A 15,069-nucleotide genomic window follows, 5' to 3' on the forward strand; every position below is an offset into this window, starting at 1 on the left:
CCCTTTGATTGTGTTCAATCTAAGACGGCGGACCTGCAATAAACACAACCTGCCAATGATCCAACTCTGGTTCCCCCCAGATGCCATCACATCGCTCAGGCATGACGAGCCGGTCTTGCAAGTCAATCTCCGTTAAAAAAAATAAACAAATAAATCAAAGCAGCCCCCCCCCCCCTTCCCCCCTCCCCTCCTCTCACCGGGTGCGATTGGCCGACGTCCCCACAACACAGACGCCTTCTGATTGGACGGCTGCTCTCCTCCGGTCGGCTGCAGCCGCTCCCCCTCCACACCTCCTCTTCCTCCTCCTCCTCCTCCTCCTCCTCCCTCCACTTCGCATCCCACGAGCGTGCAGCGAGACACGCCGAGCAGAGGAGGAATTCGCGCGGCGTGTGGAGAGGACGACGTCCGGGCTGGAGAGGACAAGTTCCGGGGAGGACGACACCGGTAGGTGCTCGGACGCGCTGAGAGAAGAAAAAAAGAGGTTTTATCCGCTGTGCGTCCGGACGCTTTCGAGGCACTAATTGCTTCGCTCTCTCGCCTCCGGACGGATGCTGCTGCTCGTGGAAGTGAAATGGAGTTTAACGGGCTCGCTGAAGTCTGGTGGCATGTTTATGGATAGCTATGCGCTATGTGGACCCCTCTGTGTCTGTGAAAGGAAAAGAAAAGGGAACTCTCTGGTGGTAACAGTGGTTAAACTTGCTTTTGACGGTTTAGGCTACTTCGGTCTCCGGTGGCGGTCGCTCCCTTTCATGTGCCAGAAATATCATTCACGCTTTGAAGCGCGCGCTATCATTGCGATTGAACTGTCGGCTCATTGGCAGTGTTGTTTGTGTGTGTGTGTGTGTGTGAGAGTGTGTGTGTATCTGTGTGAGTGAGAAAGAGACAGAATAAATCCAGATAAGTGCACGACAGCATTGTGCGTCTCATAATGCCGCGCGAGCACAATGATTTATCCGGCTGCTAATCCGCGTCACTTAACGTGAACTCGTAAAATCCATCAGCTCCTGTGTTTCGCTGCATAAAAGGGGGATGAGTGCTTTATCTCTCCACGTCACAGCGCACTGCCTCACTCCTCCAACGCAGCGGAGGTGGGTTTACCTCTCGGTCCAAGGGGTCACTTCATCGCCTTCAGCCTCCATTTCTAAAGATATATTCTGACACTTACTTTCGGACCTCAAACGCATCTCACCTGGAGGACCGGCCCCCTGGTTGGAGTCACGCGGCCCCTTGAAGTGCGTAAACGCCAAACGCTGCTTTCGGCACCGTTTGACGTCGAGCCCACGTCCTCCACGAGGCGCCCCGCGGCTCTCCCACCGAAACACCCGCCGCCCGGGTCGTTATGACCGGCTGCCCCGCCAAATTGTCTCATTTAGAAAGTCTGTGTGCTGTTGCGTGACCAGGGACTGATGGCGAGGCGCGAGACGGGGGGAGGACGTCCAACAGCCCTCCATTCATCTCCTGTGACTCCAAATGCAGTGGTTTCATCTCAATTAGACATATCAGAATGGATGCCCCCACACACCAGGTGACACTGATATATATATATATATATATATATATATATATATATATATATATATATATATATATATATAGTTAATTGATTTCAGCTTTTCTGCATTTCCATTTTCCTCCCGGTGTCCTCGGTGGGATGCAGCTGGATCTTGAGGGTTAGGGTCTCCTCGTCCTCATACCACAGCTGATAGGGACGTGAAAAACAGTGTCATGAAGGTGATTGTGGGTCAACGAGCCCCTCAGAGCGTCCTCTGTATGACGAGGGATCGGATGATATCGGATCTTATTGCGGATCGCGATAAACAATAAGTGGATGGTGGTGAATTATCGTGAATATCTTGCATGAGTGACTTGAAACAGCTGTTTAGTTTCTCTATACTAGTAGGGAAAAGCAATGTATATGTAAAAAACACTTGAGCAATGTTACTTTTGTTATTATTATGAATGTTGATCCTTTATTCATGCAGCGAGACCTTATGCTTCACGATTACTTAATTGTGTGTTTTTCATAGTTGGGCAGTGAATGAATGTCTGGATTCTGATCCTGTTGGCTCTTACAGTCCGTTCCTTCATTTCAGATGTGAGTCGATAACGCGTTGTGCGTTGTCTCGCAGCAAAGCTTCACGTTGCGCTTGTGATAACCGTCAGAACACATGAGGGACGCACTTGTTTGGAAATGCCTTTGGGAAGAATGAACATAGAAGAGTCTGGTTAAAGGCTCTGGACTCGCTGTCCACGTTTCAGACTGAATACGCATGTTTGATTGGCCGAGGAGCGTCACGTGATGTGATTTGCATGCATGTAATTGGTGGTTGTGGTTCCTGGATTGCTGAACTATCCGTCAACATTAATTAACATTCAATTATGGATGGGCTGCAGGTCCACAGTCCAGATGCAATGGCGCCTGTTAGTGCTCCGTGATAGAGGATATCGGGATAATATCGTGTGTGGTGATGGCTTCGGCCTGCGTTGTCGCGACATGACAGTCTCATATCCTCGCGTGTCTACTGACGCCTGGAAGTCCCCAAACTCGAATGCCTTCCCCCCTTTTTGTTAAACCCCGGCTCCAAAAAGCGGCTGCAGAAGTGTATCACTCTTAAACACTCCTGAGTCTCTTCACAGCCCGTATACATCTATAAATAGGCCGTCTACGACTACTGTGTTGTGGATTACATCGTATTGACGTCCTGCGAGAGGAAGCAAGGCCCACGGCGTCTCACAGGATGGTTTTAACTCATTTAACCCCCGTGTGGGGGGTTTTATATGTGAAGGCATCCATCCCGTCAGAGTTATTGGGTGAATGTGACACATGGAATTGATCGTTTGCAACGAGGTGCACTAAATAAGCTCACTTGCAGCGATGGATCGGACACTTTCGGGGGCTGAGATGAATCCAGATTCGCCAAATGACGTCATATCTCCCCTCCCGCGTGATATAAACTGTATGTGACAGTGATGAATGGCGTTTGTTAAAAGCGCAATGGAGGCGTGTTTTACAAACCGGCTTATTAACTCACTCACAATTCCAATGCCTTTTTTTTTTTTTTGGCTGCTGCTTTTCTCGTCAACACAATTTAAAAGGGGGAGTCTGTCAGTTTGTGCGCGGCTGTATGTCACAGCGCGGCGGCGTCTCGGTGCCCTCCGGGCAACATCTCTCCTTTGGGAACCGCTGCTTTATAAAGCGCTCCAGTTGAATCTAGCAGTCCCTCCTCCCCCTCTTGTCACCGCCGCTGGTTTAATTTTATGTTTGGCATTCATCATCAGGATTTAGTGTCACTCACTCAAAGTCTCTTTGCATCGACGTTCAGCCGTCGCACCGGGAGGAATCCATCACATCGCGCGTGAAGAGATACCAATTCCTCCGTTGAGTGAGGGGCCACGGCCGCAATCACGGAGACATGATTGCGGCGCAGCCGGCGAGGAGATATCATGTGACCGCGCGTGAACGACATCAGCAGGTGATGTTGTGATAAACATCAGAAAGCTGGGAAAGCAAAGGAAATGACGATGCTTCCTTGTTTCTAATAACTGCGTTTTTCAAGCATTTATTTCCCAGAATGCACCCAGGTGGCTGCTTCGGTGACAGATTGGCAGTGAGAAAAAGCTAAATACACAGAGGGAAATGTGCTATCTGCTGTGAGCCAAACTCTGAAGCCAATGTGGACATAAAGTGTGTCAGTAATGTATTCACTGAGACTTTGTGTTGTGCTCATTGTGTCTGGTTTGCAGTTTCCTTCCACTTTAAACATGTTTTCTCCTTTTTCGAAAAAGTGCTTTTGTTCTAACTTCCATAATCAAGAGTGTTTTAACGAGCTGCGGCAGGAGACGTTTTCCACATAGCAGCTGTGGACTTCGCCGGCCGTGACGACGGCGGATACATTTACTCAGCGAGTTGGAGAAACAACACAAAAAAATAATCTGCTGGCGGTCCAGTTAATGAGCGCTCCGCATGCCAGTGTCTCTTCATTTAAGCCGGGCCAGAGGCAGCGACCGGTTCCCACAGAGGGTTTAATCCTGGATTGGGTTCCACGTTTGGCGATACTCTGAGATTTGTTAAGCGAAGTAATCTCCAATCAAACATTTTATCTCACGCGCCTTTTCGTTAGCGCAGCGCTGCAGAAGACACACGAGGAGCAGCTTCCTCTTTTTTCAGCTGGAGAAGCTACAGACTCCACCGTTAGCGGATTAGCTCCGCTGTCGTCAAATAGCGCCTAAAAGGAAACGTTAATCGTCTGTGTGGTCTGGATGATGGGCTCGCTACAGCTGCTGTCAGACAGACGCACCACAGAAGAAGAAGAAGTCTGCACAGATGACGGACAACGTTTGCTGGGCAATATATCGATGGCTGGCAGTCACTGAACTCTAACTATCACAAAAGCAGAAAGAAAGGGAGAATGATTCATATCAACATTTCATAATTTATCTTCCGAGTTGTGTGTGCGAAACAAGTTGATGCTGAAATGAAGATCCAATTATAAAACGTGCGCTTCAGAGCTGCGAGGAATCTTGTCCCTGGAGCTAACGCTAACGTTAGCTCCAGCTGTTAGCGGCGGCGTTGGCGGTCGTACATCAAAACGTTATCAGATGTGACCTACCGAAGAAATTAATTATTCTCTCTGATAAAGTGTGCGTGATCTTGCTTGGTGGAGATATTGGAAATGAATTAATTTCCTGCGCATAAAGTCCCTCTTCATCTTTTACATCCTGCTCCAGGAACGTCTCTGAAGGGCGGGATCGGCATCGTTGACCCCCGACCTCCTCCTGATGCGGCGGCAAACACAAAGAGCATTATTGTTCTCCACTTGGCCCTTCTTTCTGAATAATGAATGACCAAATTGTTCAATTTAATCGCAACATGGGGGAAGCAGAGCCGCGGTGGGGAGCACTGACCAGTCGCCCGCGTTCATGCAGAATTAATGGCCTCCGCGTAACGCCCCATAATTTGCAATGCATTAGATTTTACGTCTGCCTGGCTACACTGTAATTACTGATCGGAGGAGGCTGCGGCTCGCGGAGGCTGTCATCTTTTATGAGGAGGTTTGCGACCGCCGTGGCTGCAGGAACCCTCTCCCTGACTCTTTCTCTTTCTCCGAGGACGCCCGCCGGCTTCACATTGATGCGCTCTGACCTGCGCTGCTTTCTCCAACACTGTGCCCCCCCCCGCCTCGTCCCTGAGGGGAAGGGGTTTTGCTGGAGCTACACATGAAGCCGCGTGTTCAGTCCATGCCGCTCAGCAAGTCTCGATCATGTTCGCTCGCTCCAAAGTTTATTGGATCATTCGGTAATCTCGTTGGCTGCAGCTTAAGCCATGTGCGTCCCCAGTTCTGCATTCGACTTCAGAGCCACAGATGATGGAGTCCAACGCCACGGTGCGTTTCTCTCTCTGGCCAAAGCATAAATAGTCTATTATATCGGGCTGTATTTACTGGATTAGACGCACAAACACTCATTTACAGTAATAGCAAGGACACTAAATGGCACGTTGTTCATCCATTTTCCGGCTTTTGTTTACAAAAATGACAGATGATGAGGAGTAATACGCTGTTATTATCCAAAAAGGCTCAGCTGGCAGATTCCCTCTTCTGCTCGGCTGAAGACGACGAGCCGGCGCAGCGTGAAAAGACCCCGAAATCGTCGGTGCATTCCAGGTTGATGACTCGAGTCACTTACCGCTGCAGCCGGGCCTGATGGGAACATTCAGGGGATGACGTTGTCCGATAATGCAGAGTCCTGCTTTAAGTGCTCGGGTGCATTTTGTTCCCTCTGTGCACGGCTCTCGGGGTCGCGGCGCTTCAGTTTCATGGCTGTCGTCGTATCTCAAAGCCGGTAGGAGCGCGGGACACACTGCCCCCCCCACAGGCTGCTATCTTGGTTATCTACTCCAGCAGCTGCGGTCGCATGTCGCCTTCCCGTTTCCACCACGCGAGCCACAAACTCTTGGCATGGGATGAGTGCAGCCCTGTTTTTTTTAATGTTTTTTTATTGGGTTCTGATGACGCGACTTTGCTGGCCGCTGCGAGGTCCGACGTCTCCAACTCCCCTCCACCCGCCCCGCGGCCAAGTAGATGATTGGATTTTACTCGGAGCGGTCAAATAGCGAGCGGGGGGATACGAGGACGCTATCAGCCGCCTCCCCGTGCATCTCCACGGGCTGTTTGGCCTCCGAGAGCGCTCGGTTTTTAACACGAGGACGCCCTGTTTGCGTGTGAGGGCGTGCTTCCTCCCGCCTTATCGCCGCTACCGCATGGAAACCTTGTCACTCCGATTTCAGAGGTTGTGTGAAACCCTCGTGGCTCAGGAAACACACTCGAAAGCATCCTGGGGGAAATCCATGCCGCACCGAGAAAGCTGTTTTCCTCAATTAGAGAAAAGGGACTTTTTAGGAGACATGTCGGGCAGTAGCATCGTGCCTCCTCTTCCTCTCCTCATACTAGAGTTAAAGCGCCCTGGTGTTGATTCTTCAGCTGAATTATTGCAATACCTGAGAGTGCAGCTCGCCGCGGAGGAAGACGTGAACTTTTATTTCTTCGTAGGCGTTATGGGGAACATCTCGTGCTGCTTTCGGCGTAATTTGGTTGGTGATATTAATATCTGGCTGGATGCACGGGTGATTTTCAATCAGCGTCTTCTCTCAACGAGCTCAGATCCCTCAGAGGACCCGACTAACCCGTTTGAATGGTGCGGCTCCTCGGCCTTATTACAGAGCACGCACTATTAAGCGTGCACCAACACCATGCAGAGCATCGTTCAGCTCAGACGAACCGACGCAGCGCTGAATATTTTTTTTCATGCACGTGATGCACCTAAGTGTCTCTATCCTTCGAGGCCCGGGTGTAGATTTGACATTTGCTTTTCAAAATCCCTTCAACCAAATTGATTTCGAGGGCAGGCATATTTAATGTGGAGCAATCTTATCTCCATCTCATCCCAGTTGGTCTTGTTAAGCGCCTCCACTCTCAGCTGTAAGAAAAGATGTGGACGTGAGGCAGACGGGCCCAGAAAGTAGTGCTGGAGCGAACAGATGCTTTCCACAAGTCAGGAGGTTGATCTCCATCTCTTCTGCCTCCTCTCTCGTTCACGTCATGAAGCTGCAGTGACGATATGTTGAGTGTGGGGAGGCACCGGTTTGAACGTTACAATTCTAATCCACAAAAATCTGTGTAAACCGTCAAATTCTTCTTTTTTTTTTTGACTTCATGCTTGTCCTCTATCGTGGTTTTCGTCATGAAAAGACATTGGTCATGGCCCATCAGCTAAAAATCTAGGAAGACGGTTGCTTTTATTCGGGTCGATCGCTGCAAAGCTCCACTTTAGATTTAGCACATTTGAAGCTTTTGTGCCACTTGGAGCAGAAATCAGTGGCTCACTTTGGTGGAACCTCTCAGAAGTTCAGTTTTGGTCAATATCCAGCGGCGGCGGCTGCAGGGATTCACTGCTCACACCAAGGGTTTTATTTTAGTTCAGCTCTCAATATTGATGATTGGAAAAGGATGAATAACTCCCTGAAATCTTTGAAGGGCTCAGAAAGCGAGCCAAAAAGTGTTTATTGGGTATTATATTACTTCTGAGAGTTTCATTTTCGGCAGGCCTGCGATTGCCTTCATTGATCTTCCAAATATTTTAGTTTGGTTCGACCCAACAGTCTCTTTACTTTTCCGCCGCTTAAGTAAACGGTGCTGCAGTGGAAGTAACGTGAACGACATACATAATATATAATATAATACTTAATCACTCAGCAACTGACGCATTTCTCTGCATACAAGATGCACTTAGCATAACGTCCTTCAAGCAACGTTACTTATTCAGGTTTCTCGCCTACGAAGACGAACGCACTCACACTGAACCGTGAACTTTACGTAGCATTACTCAACATCGACCAGCTCTCGTCCTGCTGGTCTGATTTGTTGTTCACGACGATAGCGAACGCCGTTACTCTCGAGCCCAGCTGCTACCTAGCTGTGACGCTACGTTAGCGCGTCTGTGTTTACGTCGCTAGTTGATTTGTCTTTGCAGTCTCGTGTCAGAAAAGGGACAGAAAATACGATTTGACTGTGAATGACAGCTTGGATGATGGGTTCGATGTCCACGGAGCTCAACCACTATTAGTATTCTACCAGCATGGAGACCAGATCCAAAGCCATGTTGCTCACAATGTACATTTTCCTTTTAGCCATAACGGGCTAAATAATGTTCCACTTTCAGTTGACTGAGCTGCAGGAGGAATAATGTATTTTCATGCAGGAGCAAGTTTATGAAATGCTTTTCCTCTGTGGAAGTCTCCTTATTGTTCACTGGAGTATGCAAGGTTAAAGTCTACATATATATATATATATATATATATATATATATATATATATATATATATATGTATATGTGTGTGTGTGTGTGTGTGTGTATTTTTTCCATTCATGGTCTTAAAGCGTGGATCAAGGGCGTACAGGGAAGAAGTGTTTCTGTAATGTTTGTACGGTGTTCTCAAAGAGTCTTGTCTCATTTATTCCTTCTCTTACAGGGAGGAAGCCTTTTAAAGGTCAAATAACACTAAAGCAGCCTGAATGATAATAAGACCTTTTATTCAGCACATATTCATACTCTTGGTTTTTTTTCCATTTTCCTATTTTTATTTTACTAGTTCCACTTTTGCCTTTGTGAAGCTGCACACGTTTCCCTATGGATCAAGAGAAAATGCCAAGAAATTCAGTTTTTTAGAAATACATATTTGCAGGTTTTCTTAGATTCTTACACTTTGATGGCAGTTACATATATTTGGGCTTCGGCCGGCTTTAAAAAGGACATTTCAAGAAGCAATCTCCTTCAATCTCCTTCAGGTCTGGAAAAACTATTTCTCACCATGTGACCTTTTCATAGATCTAACGATTCATTAAAAAAGGAGTCGAAATAACACGGAGCGGATCTGTGTTACCATCAGGTGCAAAGACCCAAACTCCCATGACGGAGAACAACATGGGCAGTGCATCATACGTGTGCTCTGGACTCGTATTGCACCAGACATAGTGTGTCTGTTGTTTGACTGTGTTCTCACAGGGGTAACACAAAAAAACAATCTTCCCCTTGAGCACCCAACCAGACATGTGGAAAGAGGCAAATCACTTTTGGTATCATCTTTTCTTGAAGCATGTTTGTTCTCAGGCGTTCGGGGAACTTTTTTTTGTGCTGTTTGTTATATTTGTACTGCAGGCAAACAACGCACATTCATCTCTGCGTATTGATTTGAATACAGTGTGTTGCGCTCCATTAGCCGCTGAGTTTTGACCGCGGTCGCGCTCCGCAAACGCAAACACTGTGATCTGAAAATGATAAACGACTTCGTCTGATGCGGCGGCTCTGAAGATCCTTTTATCTGCTCAGATTACTTCAGGAATGTCTGTCTTATCTCGTCGCCTTCAAAGAAAAGAAAGGACAAAGTCGTGCAGCGGGGCATCTGTGAGATGCACCATGCACATGCGGATGTACGTGAACCATTTCACGACCGCGGTTGATTACATTCTCTGGATGATTTTTTTCATTTTTAATCAGCTCCAGGCATTATGGGTTTTACTTACACGAGAGTGGTCATGAATATTCAGCGTGTCCACATTACAGACATGCGTTTACTTTGCTTGCATTCACAGCTCCGTCTGTGGAGAGAAGTTTTTGCAGGAATAATGTATTTGCTCTTCATCATTTGGTGACATTACAGAGACCTGCACGATTCAATGCCGATTCTTTTCATCAATAATGAGCTCATTCATTGACTTGAGGGGCAATAAATAATGCACTTTCACACAAACATCACTTATGTCACGCCCATGTTGCGCTCCGGTCTCGCGAATGTGCAGATCTCTTGCGTCAGATCGAGGCCGATCCTCTGGGTTTGGTCCGTATCTCCGTCTTTAACCCTTTCCGGTGTGTTTTCAGTTCATGAAAATCAGCTTCAACGCTTGTTCGATGTCGATTGATGGTAACATCAAGGTGACTACGTGCACTTCTTAAAGGAAAGCCAAAACCTCTCGATCGACCTCTCGTACGTAGCTCAGAAAGCTCTCCTCTCATAACACTCTTTAAACTTCCATACTGCAGTGATGTGATTACTTGTGTGGCCCTGATTACCTCTAATTCAGTTGTTTGAGGGATTATTTTTGGCGTTTTAATCCTCTGTAATGAATCTTAGTTATCTATCTCTCGTCGGTGATTCATCTCCAAATAACACGGATTTAATCGCACGTTATATCGGATGTTCCCAGGAAAACAGTGAGAGCCGGGATGCTAATGAGGATCATAATCGCACCTGAAAGCAACAAAACAAAGCTCCTGCAATAAGCCGTCGACCGGAAAATGAAGCGCGCGCATTTTTCGGTGCTCCCCGGCTCCGCGGACCGTCTTGATATTCTGATAATTTTTCATTCATTCCTCGCCGACTGGCGGCCGCCCGCCCCCGAGGGGACACCTGGTGACCTTTGGAGAATCTGCTGTGCGGAGCGTTTGTTGAATTTGTTGCGGCATCATCCCTTTCCTCTGTCGTGTCCTCCAGAGCAAACACTCAATACAAGACACACTCACCTGTCGCGGCGAGTGACGCGACGCTTCTCCTTCTCACGCCGAGACACAAGAGGAAAACAGAGGACGGTCGTCCGTGCTTTGCGGCGCCGGCTGCGACTCCCCGCCGCATCGGGGCTGTGTTTGCAGTGCCGTGATGCCTGAAGATGCCGCCATAGTCCCGCAGGTTCGAAGCCAAGCACGCGTGGGACGCGCCGCAGTCGATGTTGAAAAGCTCCATCGTGGAATAAAGATTTGTGGATTCGGGCCGCCGCACGAATTGGAGAGATTCATTTTTGATTTATTTCGAGCAGACGGTAATGACAGGAGCGTGAAAGGCAGAGGGAATCCTGTTGTTCGGCGCTGAGGCGGCGTTTTGTCGCTAAAGAACATTTCCAACACTTTGGTGTCGCGCCGTACCGACGCTGAGCAAACACCTCTCCCTGAAGGCGGCGGGTCACAACGGGCTTCCAAAACTGAAAAGCTCGACTTGTGAAAAATTGAAAATAACCAAATAAACGGTTGCTGGGAAGGTGCACTCGACGCAGCGCGGGTCCCCGGCCGCGTGGCGGCGAGGGTCCCGCCACGCCACGCTATTGCTCCCCCGGCTGTTTCCTGTGCATTCATCATCATTAAGCGCTCGGGTCAACTCGGGCGGAGGAAGCGGGCGGGTGGAGATGGCTGGAGCAGATTCACACCACCCACCCGCTCCTCGCCCTTCACTTTATCAAGCGCTATGATCTATTGAGGGAGATATCCGGAGCGGTCTTCAAATAAAAGCAATAACTCTGCGGCCGCTGGAGGGAGGAAATCAGGAGGCGTGTCCTATCAAGCCAGACGGCCATACTTCCCCAAGTCAGTCGTGCATATGGACCCCCCCCCCCCCCCCCCCACCCACCTCTTATGTCGCTGTCGTCTTACTCAGGTTTATCATCAGCTGCTCCTCGTGGACGGCTTATTGCCTTTTCCACCCTCGTCTGTCCGCCTGGCTGAAAAGGCCTCCCAGGAAGAGATTAGCAATCCAATAACTTGTGGAGCATCCACCTCAGCAGCAGGTGCTCCCCTGAGGGAATGCTGATGAGAACAGCCAGGACTCTATAATAACACGCCAGGCTGTATTTTCTAGCGGCGAGCAGCCCGGGAGCCTCGACCTGCAGGTGATCCTGACTTCTTGTCAAGTCGTAGCAGGTTTCGCTGATGTTTTTCTGCATTTGTTTTCACACTAATCAGAGGAATTCTGCTTAGCCGCTCAAGTATTTTGAGCTTGTGAAGGATTCATACGCGTGTTGACTGAAGTGGATTTGGATGGCGAGGGGAGGGCGTGATAATTACTGATTCATACCGAACACTTCCATGATGACAATAATTAATTGGTGACACTTAATGTTTGGCCCACGACAGCCAGCCGGCGGTAAAATGAAGTCAAACATCCTCTCATGGCTCCGCTGATGTGATCTCAACCGGCGGCCTCAAGGATGTTTTCTCAAACGCTGGCTTCACGTTCTCTCCATTACTGAAAGATACTCATTTTACACCCATTAGGACTAATTTCTATAATGCAAATTGCAATGGATTAATAATATCCTGCTCATTGTTACTAATTTATATTCTCATAGATCTGAGCCTGGCCTGTGACACAAACAAATATAATCCTGTTAGTTCTGTACAGATTGTTTTCTGTTGGGTCGTTAACTTCCTTCTTGTGATTTCTCTCCTCGTGGTCGGAGCGGAACAGAAAAAAAAATCATATTCGTATATTTTGACTTATGCTGCAATTGTGATTAGAGGGAATGATGTGCAGGCCAGGACATCTGCAGCACTGTGTGTAAATAAACAAGGTATTTTCACACATTTTGCATCAAAATTCCAGCAGCCATCGTGAAATAATACAATTCCTGTGAACTGGTACGGTTTGTCTGGGCAGAATGGGAAGAAGGGATTTAGTAGTGGATCATGGGATCAGCGGCGAGTCAAAGTGAAACACCTTCATCCCTGCAGCTCCTTCTTTCAAACCCCTCAGCATTTCTTTTTCCAACTGCACTGAGAAACTGAACCAGACTATAAAAAAACAGCGGAAAATAAAGCATAAATATATTTAGCTGTGATTCAAACCATTGAAGCGGACCGTAGCGTGCTCAGAGTCTGTGCTCTACAGCCACAGGAAACCGCTCTATAAATTTTGATATATTTTCATTATTTTATCAGGAATCAGGGCCCTGAACCACGGCCGGCCGTGTGGCGGCGGCTGCAGAACGATCGCTGTGATGCAGACGACACCTCGCTGTACACCCACTCCAACCAGAGACCTCAACCTTCACTGTCTTTGTTCTTACGATGTGCAGCTTCTAACCTTCAGCAGTAAGGAGTTGTGTCGTTGGCACGGCAGCTATGAAACCCAGCTGCATGTGTTAAATTGCATTTTTCTATTGCACAACACATTTCATGCAAATGCCATTTTTACTCTCTCTCTTTTATTTTATTGACTCCTGGTTTATTATTTGTACGTTCTTTTTCCACATGTTTATCCTTCCTCACCTCACTTTGTGGCTCACTCGTTAGCTGTCACCTGTGGTTTTATGGAGCCTGACAACACTTTACACGGCGGTGTTGGGTTCCTCATTATAACGGCCCTGGTGGATAAAACACTTGTGGAAGTGATGTAGGAGCTCACCTGCCTCTCACGGCTCGGTAGGAAGAAGTGACGCGCGGTGGACTGAAACATGACCTCACCGTGACGTCACGCACAGAACATGACTGTTAGCGTTTGTTTTATGCATCAATAAGGAAGATTTCTGCCAGTGGAAAATACATCAACTGTGTCAGGTAAATAATTTAGAGTATGGCAGTGGAATAAATGCTTGTAAACATAAAACAAAAATTATGCATGCAACACATTTTTATGCGCAAGAGTCGTAATACAAACAATATTTATATCTGCAGCTCCACAACCCTGGATTGTTTATTATTTTTTTACATTTATTTTCTTATACCTGCTTCTGATGTCAAGCCTCCAACAAAAAAACACACAAACTCAGCACAAAACAAACTAGGGGGTGTGTGCATTTTCTTTTTATGGGGCGCACAAAGGGAACTTAAACACCTCGTAGCGTCGCTGCAAGTCATCTCCCTTGTCCATAAATCCCCCTCTGGCTTTGTGCTGCAGGCTGTGCAGTGAATGTGTTCGCTCTGCTTGTGTTATCTGTAGTTTGTGTGTGTCCCCCCCCCCACTTCAATTTCACGGGGACTTGTGTTGGTGATAAAGAGCCGGGCGGAGTCGGCTCCTCAAGGCCAACTCATGGCGATAGGCCGCTCTGGTGTTGTTGTAGTGTGAATCATCACGGGGACCAGCTGCTTTTCACAATGTCAGCAGGATGGTTTCAAAGTAACGACAAAACCAGTCCTTTCAAAGGGATATTAACACAAATAGAGTGTTTTAAATGATATTATTGGCCGCATTGTGTCCCTGAGATACAGTCAGTCCGTCATCTGGAGGAAAAAAATAAATAATAAGGCTGCTTTTTATTGCAGGGGTCAGCGGGGATTATTTTTAAGACAGAAATATTAAAATTATACTTCGACACCTTTTCAAAATGAGACTGGCAGTCGCTTGAAGTCGCTTCTTCTCCCCGTCGTCTTCACAGCTTTCAACCTAGTCACCCGTCATGAGATTCACAGAGTGTCAGCCTGAGAGTTTGTGCTCTCCGAGGTGCCGCGAGAACCATTCAAAGCGTCTATTTTTGAGAACTGTTTGCGGTCGAAATATCTGATAGACGAGGGAGAAAGGGAGACGGAGCGAGAAAAAAGAGAGACAGCGATGAAAGGGCCGTCTTTGCTATGCTGTTGGATGTCTGCCATCTTCGTCGGGGGGGAAAAGAGCGCGCGCAGACCGCTGAACGGGGGAAGCACAGGTGCAATGAAGGATCCTCGCTAATTGAGTGAAGTACGGGAGCCCAGGAGGGACAGTCCAGGTGCACGGCCGCTCGTCGGGGGTTAGCCGAGGCGCACGGCGAACGCAGAGCATCCTCCCCTTCCGCTGTTCTCCTGTAATTGCGGTTAGCCTAATCTCTCCCCGCGGCTCCCCGTCGGCGAAGAGGAAACCGTCTGGCACGAGCGTGAGATCGCAGCGCGGGCTCGGCGTTGGACCGGCCTTTTGCGAGATGAGGAACAAATGAAAGCTGAATCACCAGGCCGGGAGATTAATGGAGGGAAATGAAAAAGGACGGATTGGACCGCGCGGAGACGCCGGCGCTGTCGGTGTCAGGGGAGGGAGGGGGGAGAGACTTTGGCACCCAGAGGTGCCTCACGTTCCAGCCACATCACAGGCTCGCGTCGTAATAAAATAGACGAGTGAAAAGTAGCCTGAAATGAAACGGGACCGGCGTCTCCTCCTCCTCCATCTGCAGCTTTTGAGAGCGCGTCTTCCTCACGAGGAGAAACATCCTGCAGGAGAATAAATATCTGCTGAAGCTGGAGAAATGAGAATCATTGTGTTCCTCTTCTTAACGTGGGACAGTTTGG

At 48.2% G+C, this 15,069-nt stretch overlaps 1 protein-coding gene across 2 annotated transcripts in view; it reads left to right on the plus strand.

Annotated features, from left to right (window-relative positions):
- Window positions 1-341: 341 nt before the first annotated feature.
- Window positions 342-15,069, plus strand: part of LOC137794071 (beta-1,3-galactosyltransferase 1-like) — a 72,781-nt gene continuing 58,053 nt past the window's right edge. The window contains exon 1 of one of the 2 annotated variants that reach the window (XM_068590666.1): window positions 342-444. The gene's annotated coding sequence lies outside the window, so the exon portion shown is untranslated. The remainder of the gene's footprint in view (window positions 445-15,069) is intronic. The other variant, XM_068590667.1, reaches the window with a different exon arrangement.

This window comes from Clinocottus analis, unplaced genomic scaffold (assembly GCF_023055335.1).
Source record: "Clinocottus analis isolate CAN_PGR_092001 unplaced genomic scaffold, fCliAna1.0.p SCAF_24, whole genome shotgun sequence".
In the NCBI taxonomy this organism is placed as follows: Eukaryota; Metazoa; Chordata; class Actinopteri; order Perciformes; family Cottidae; genus Clinocottus; species Clinocottus analis.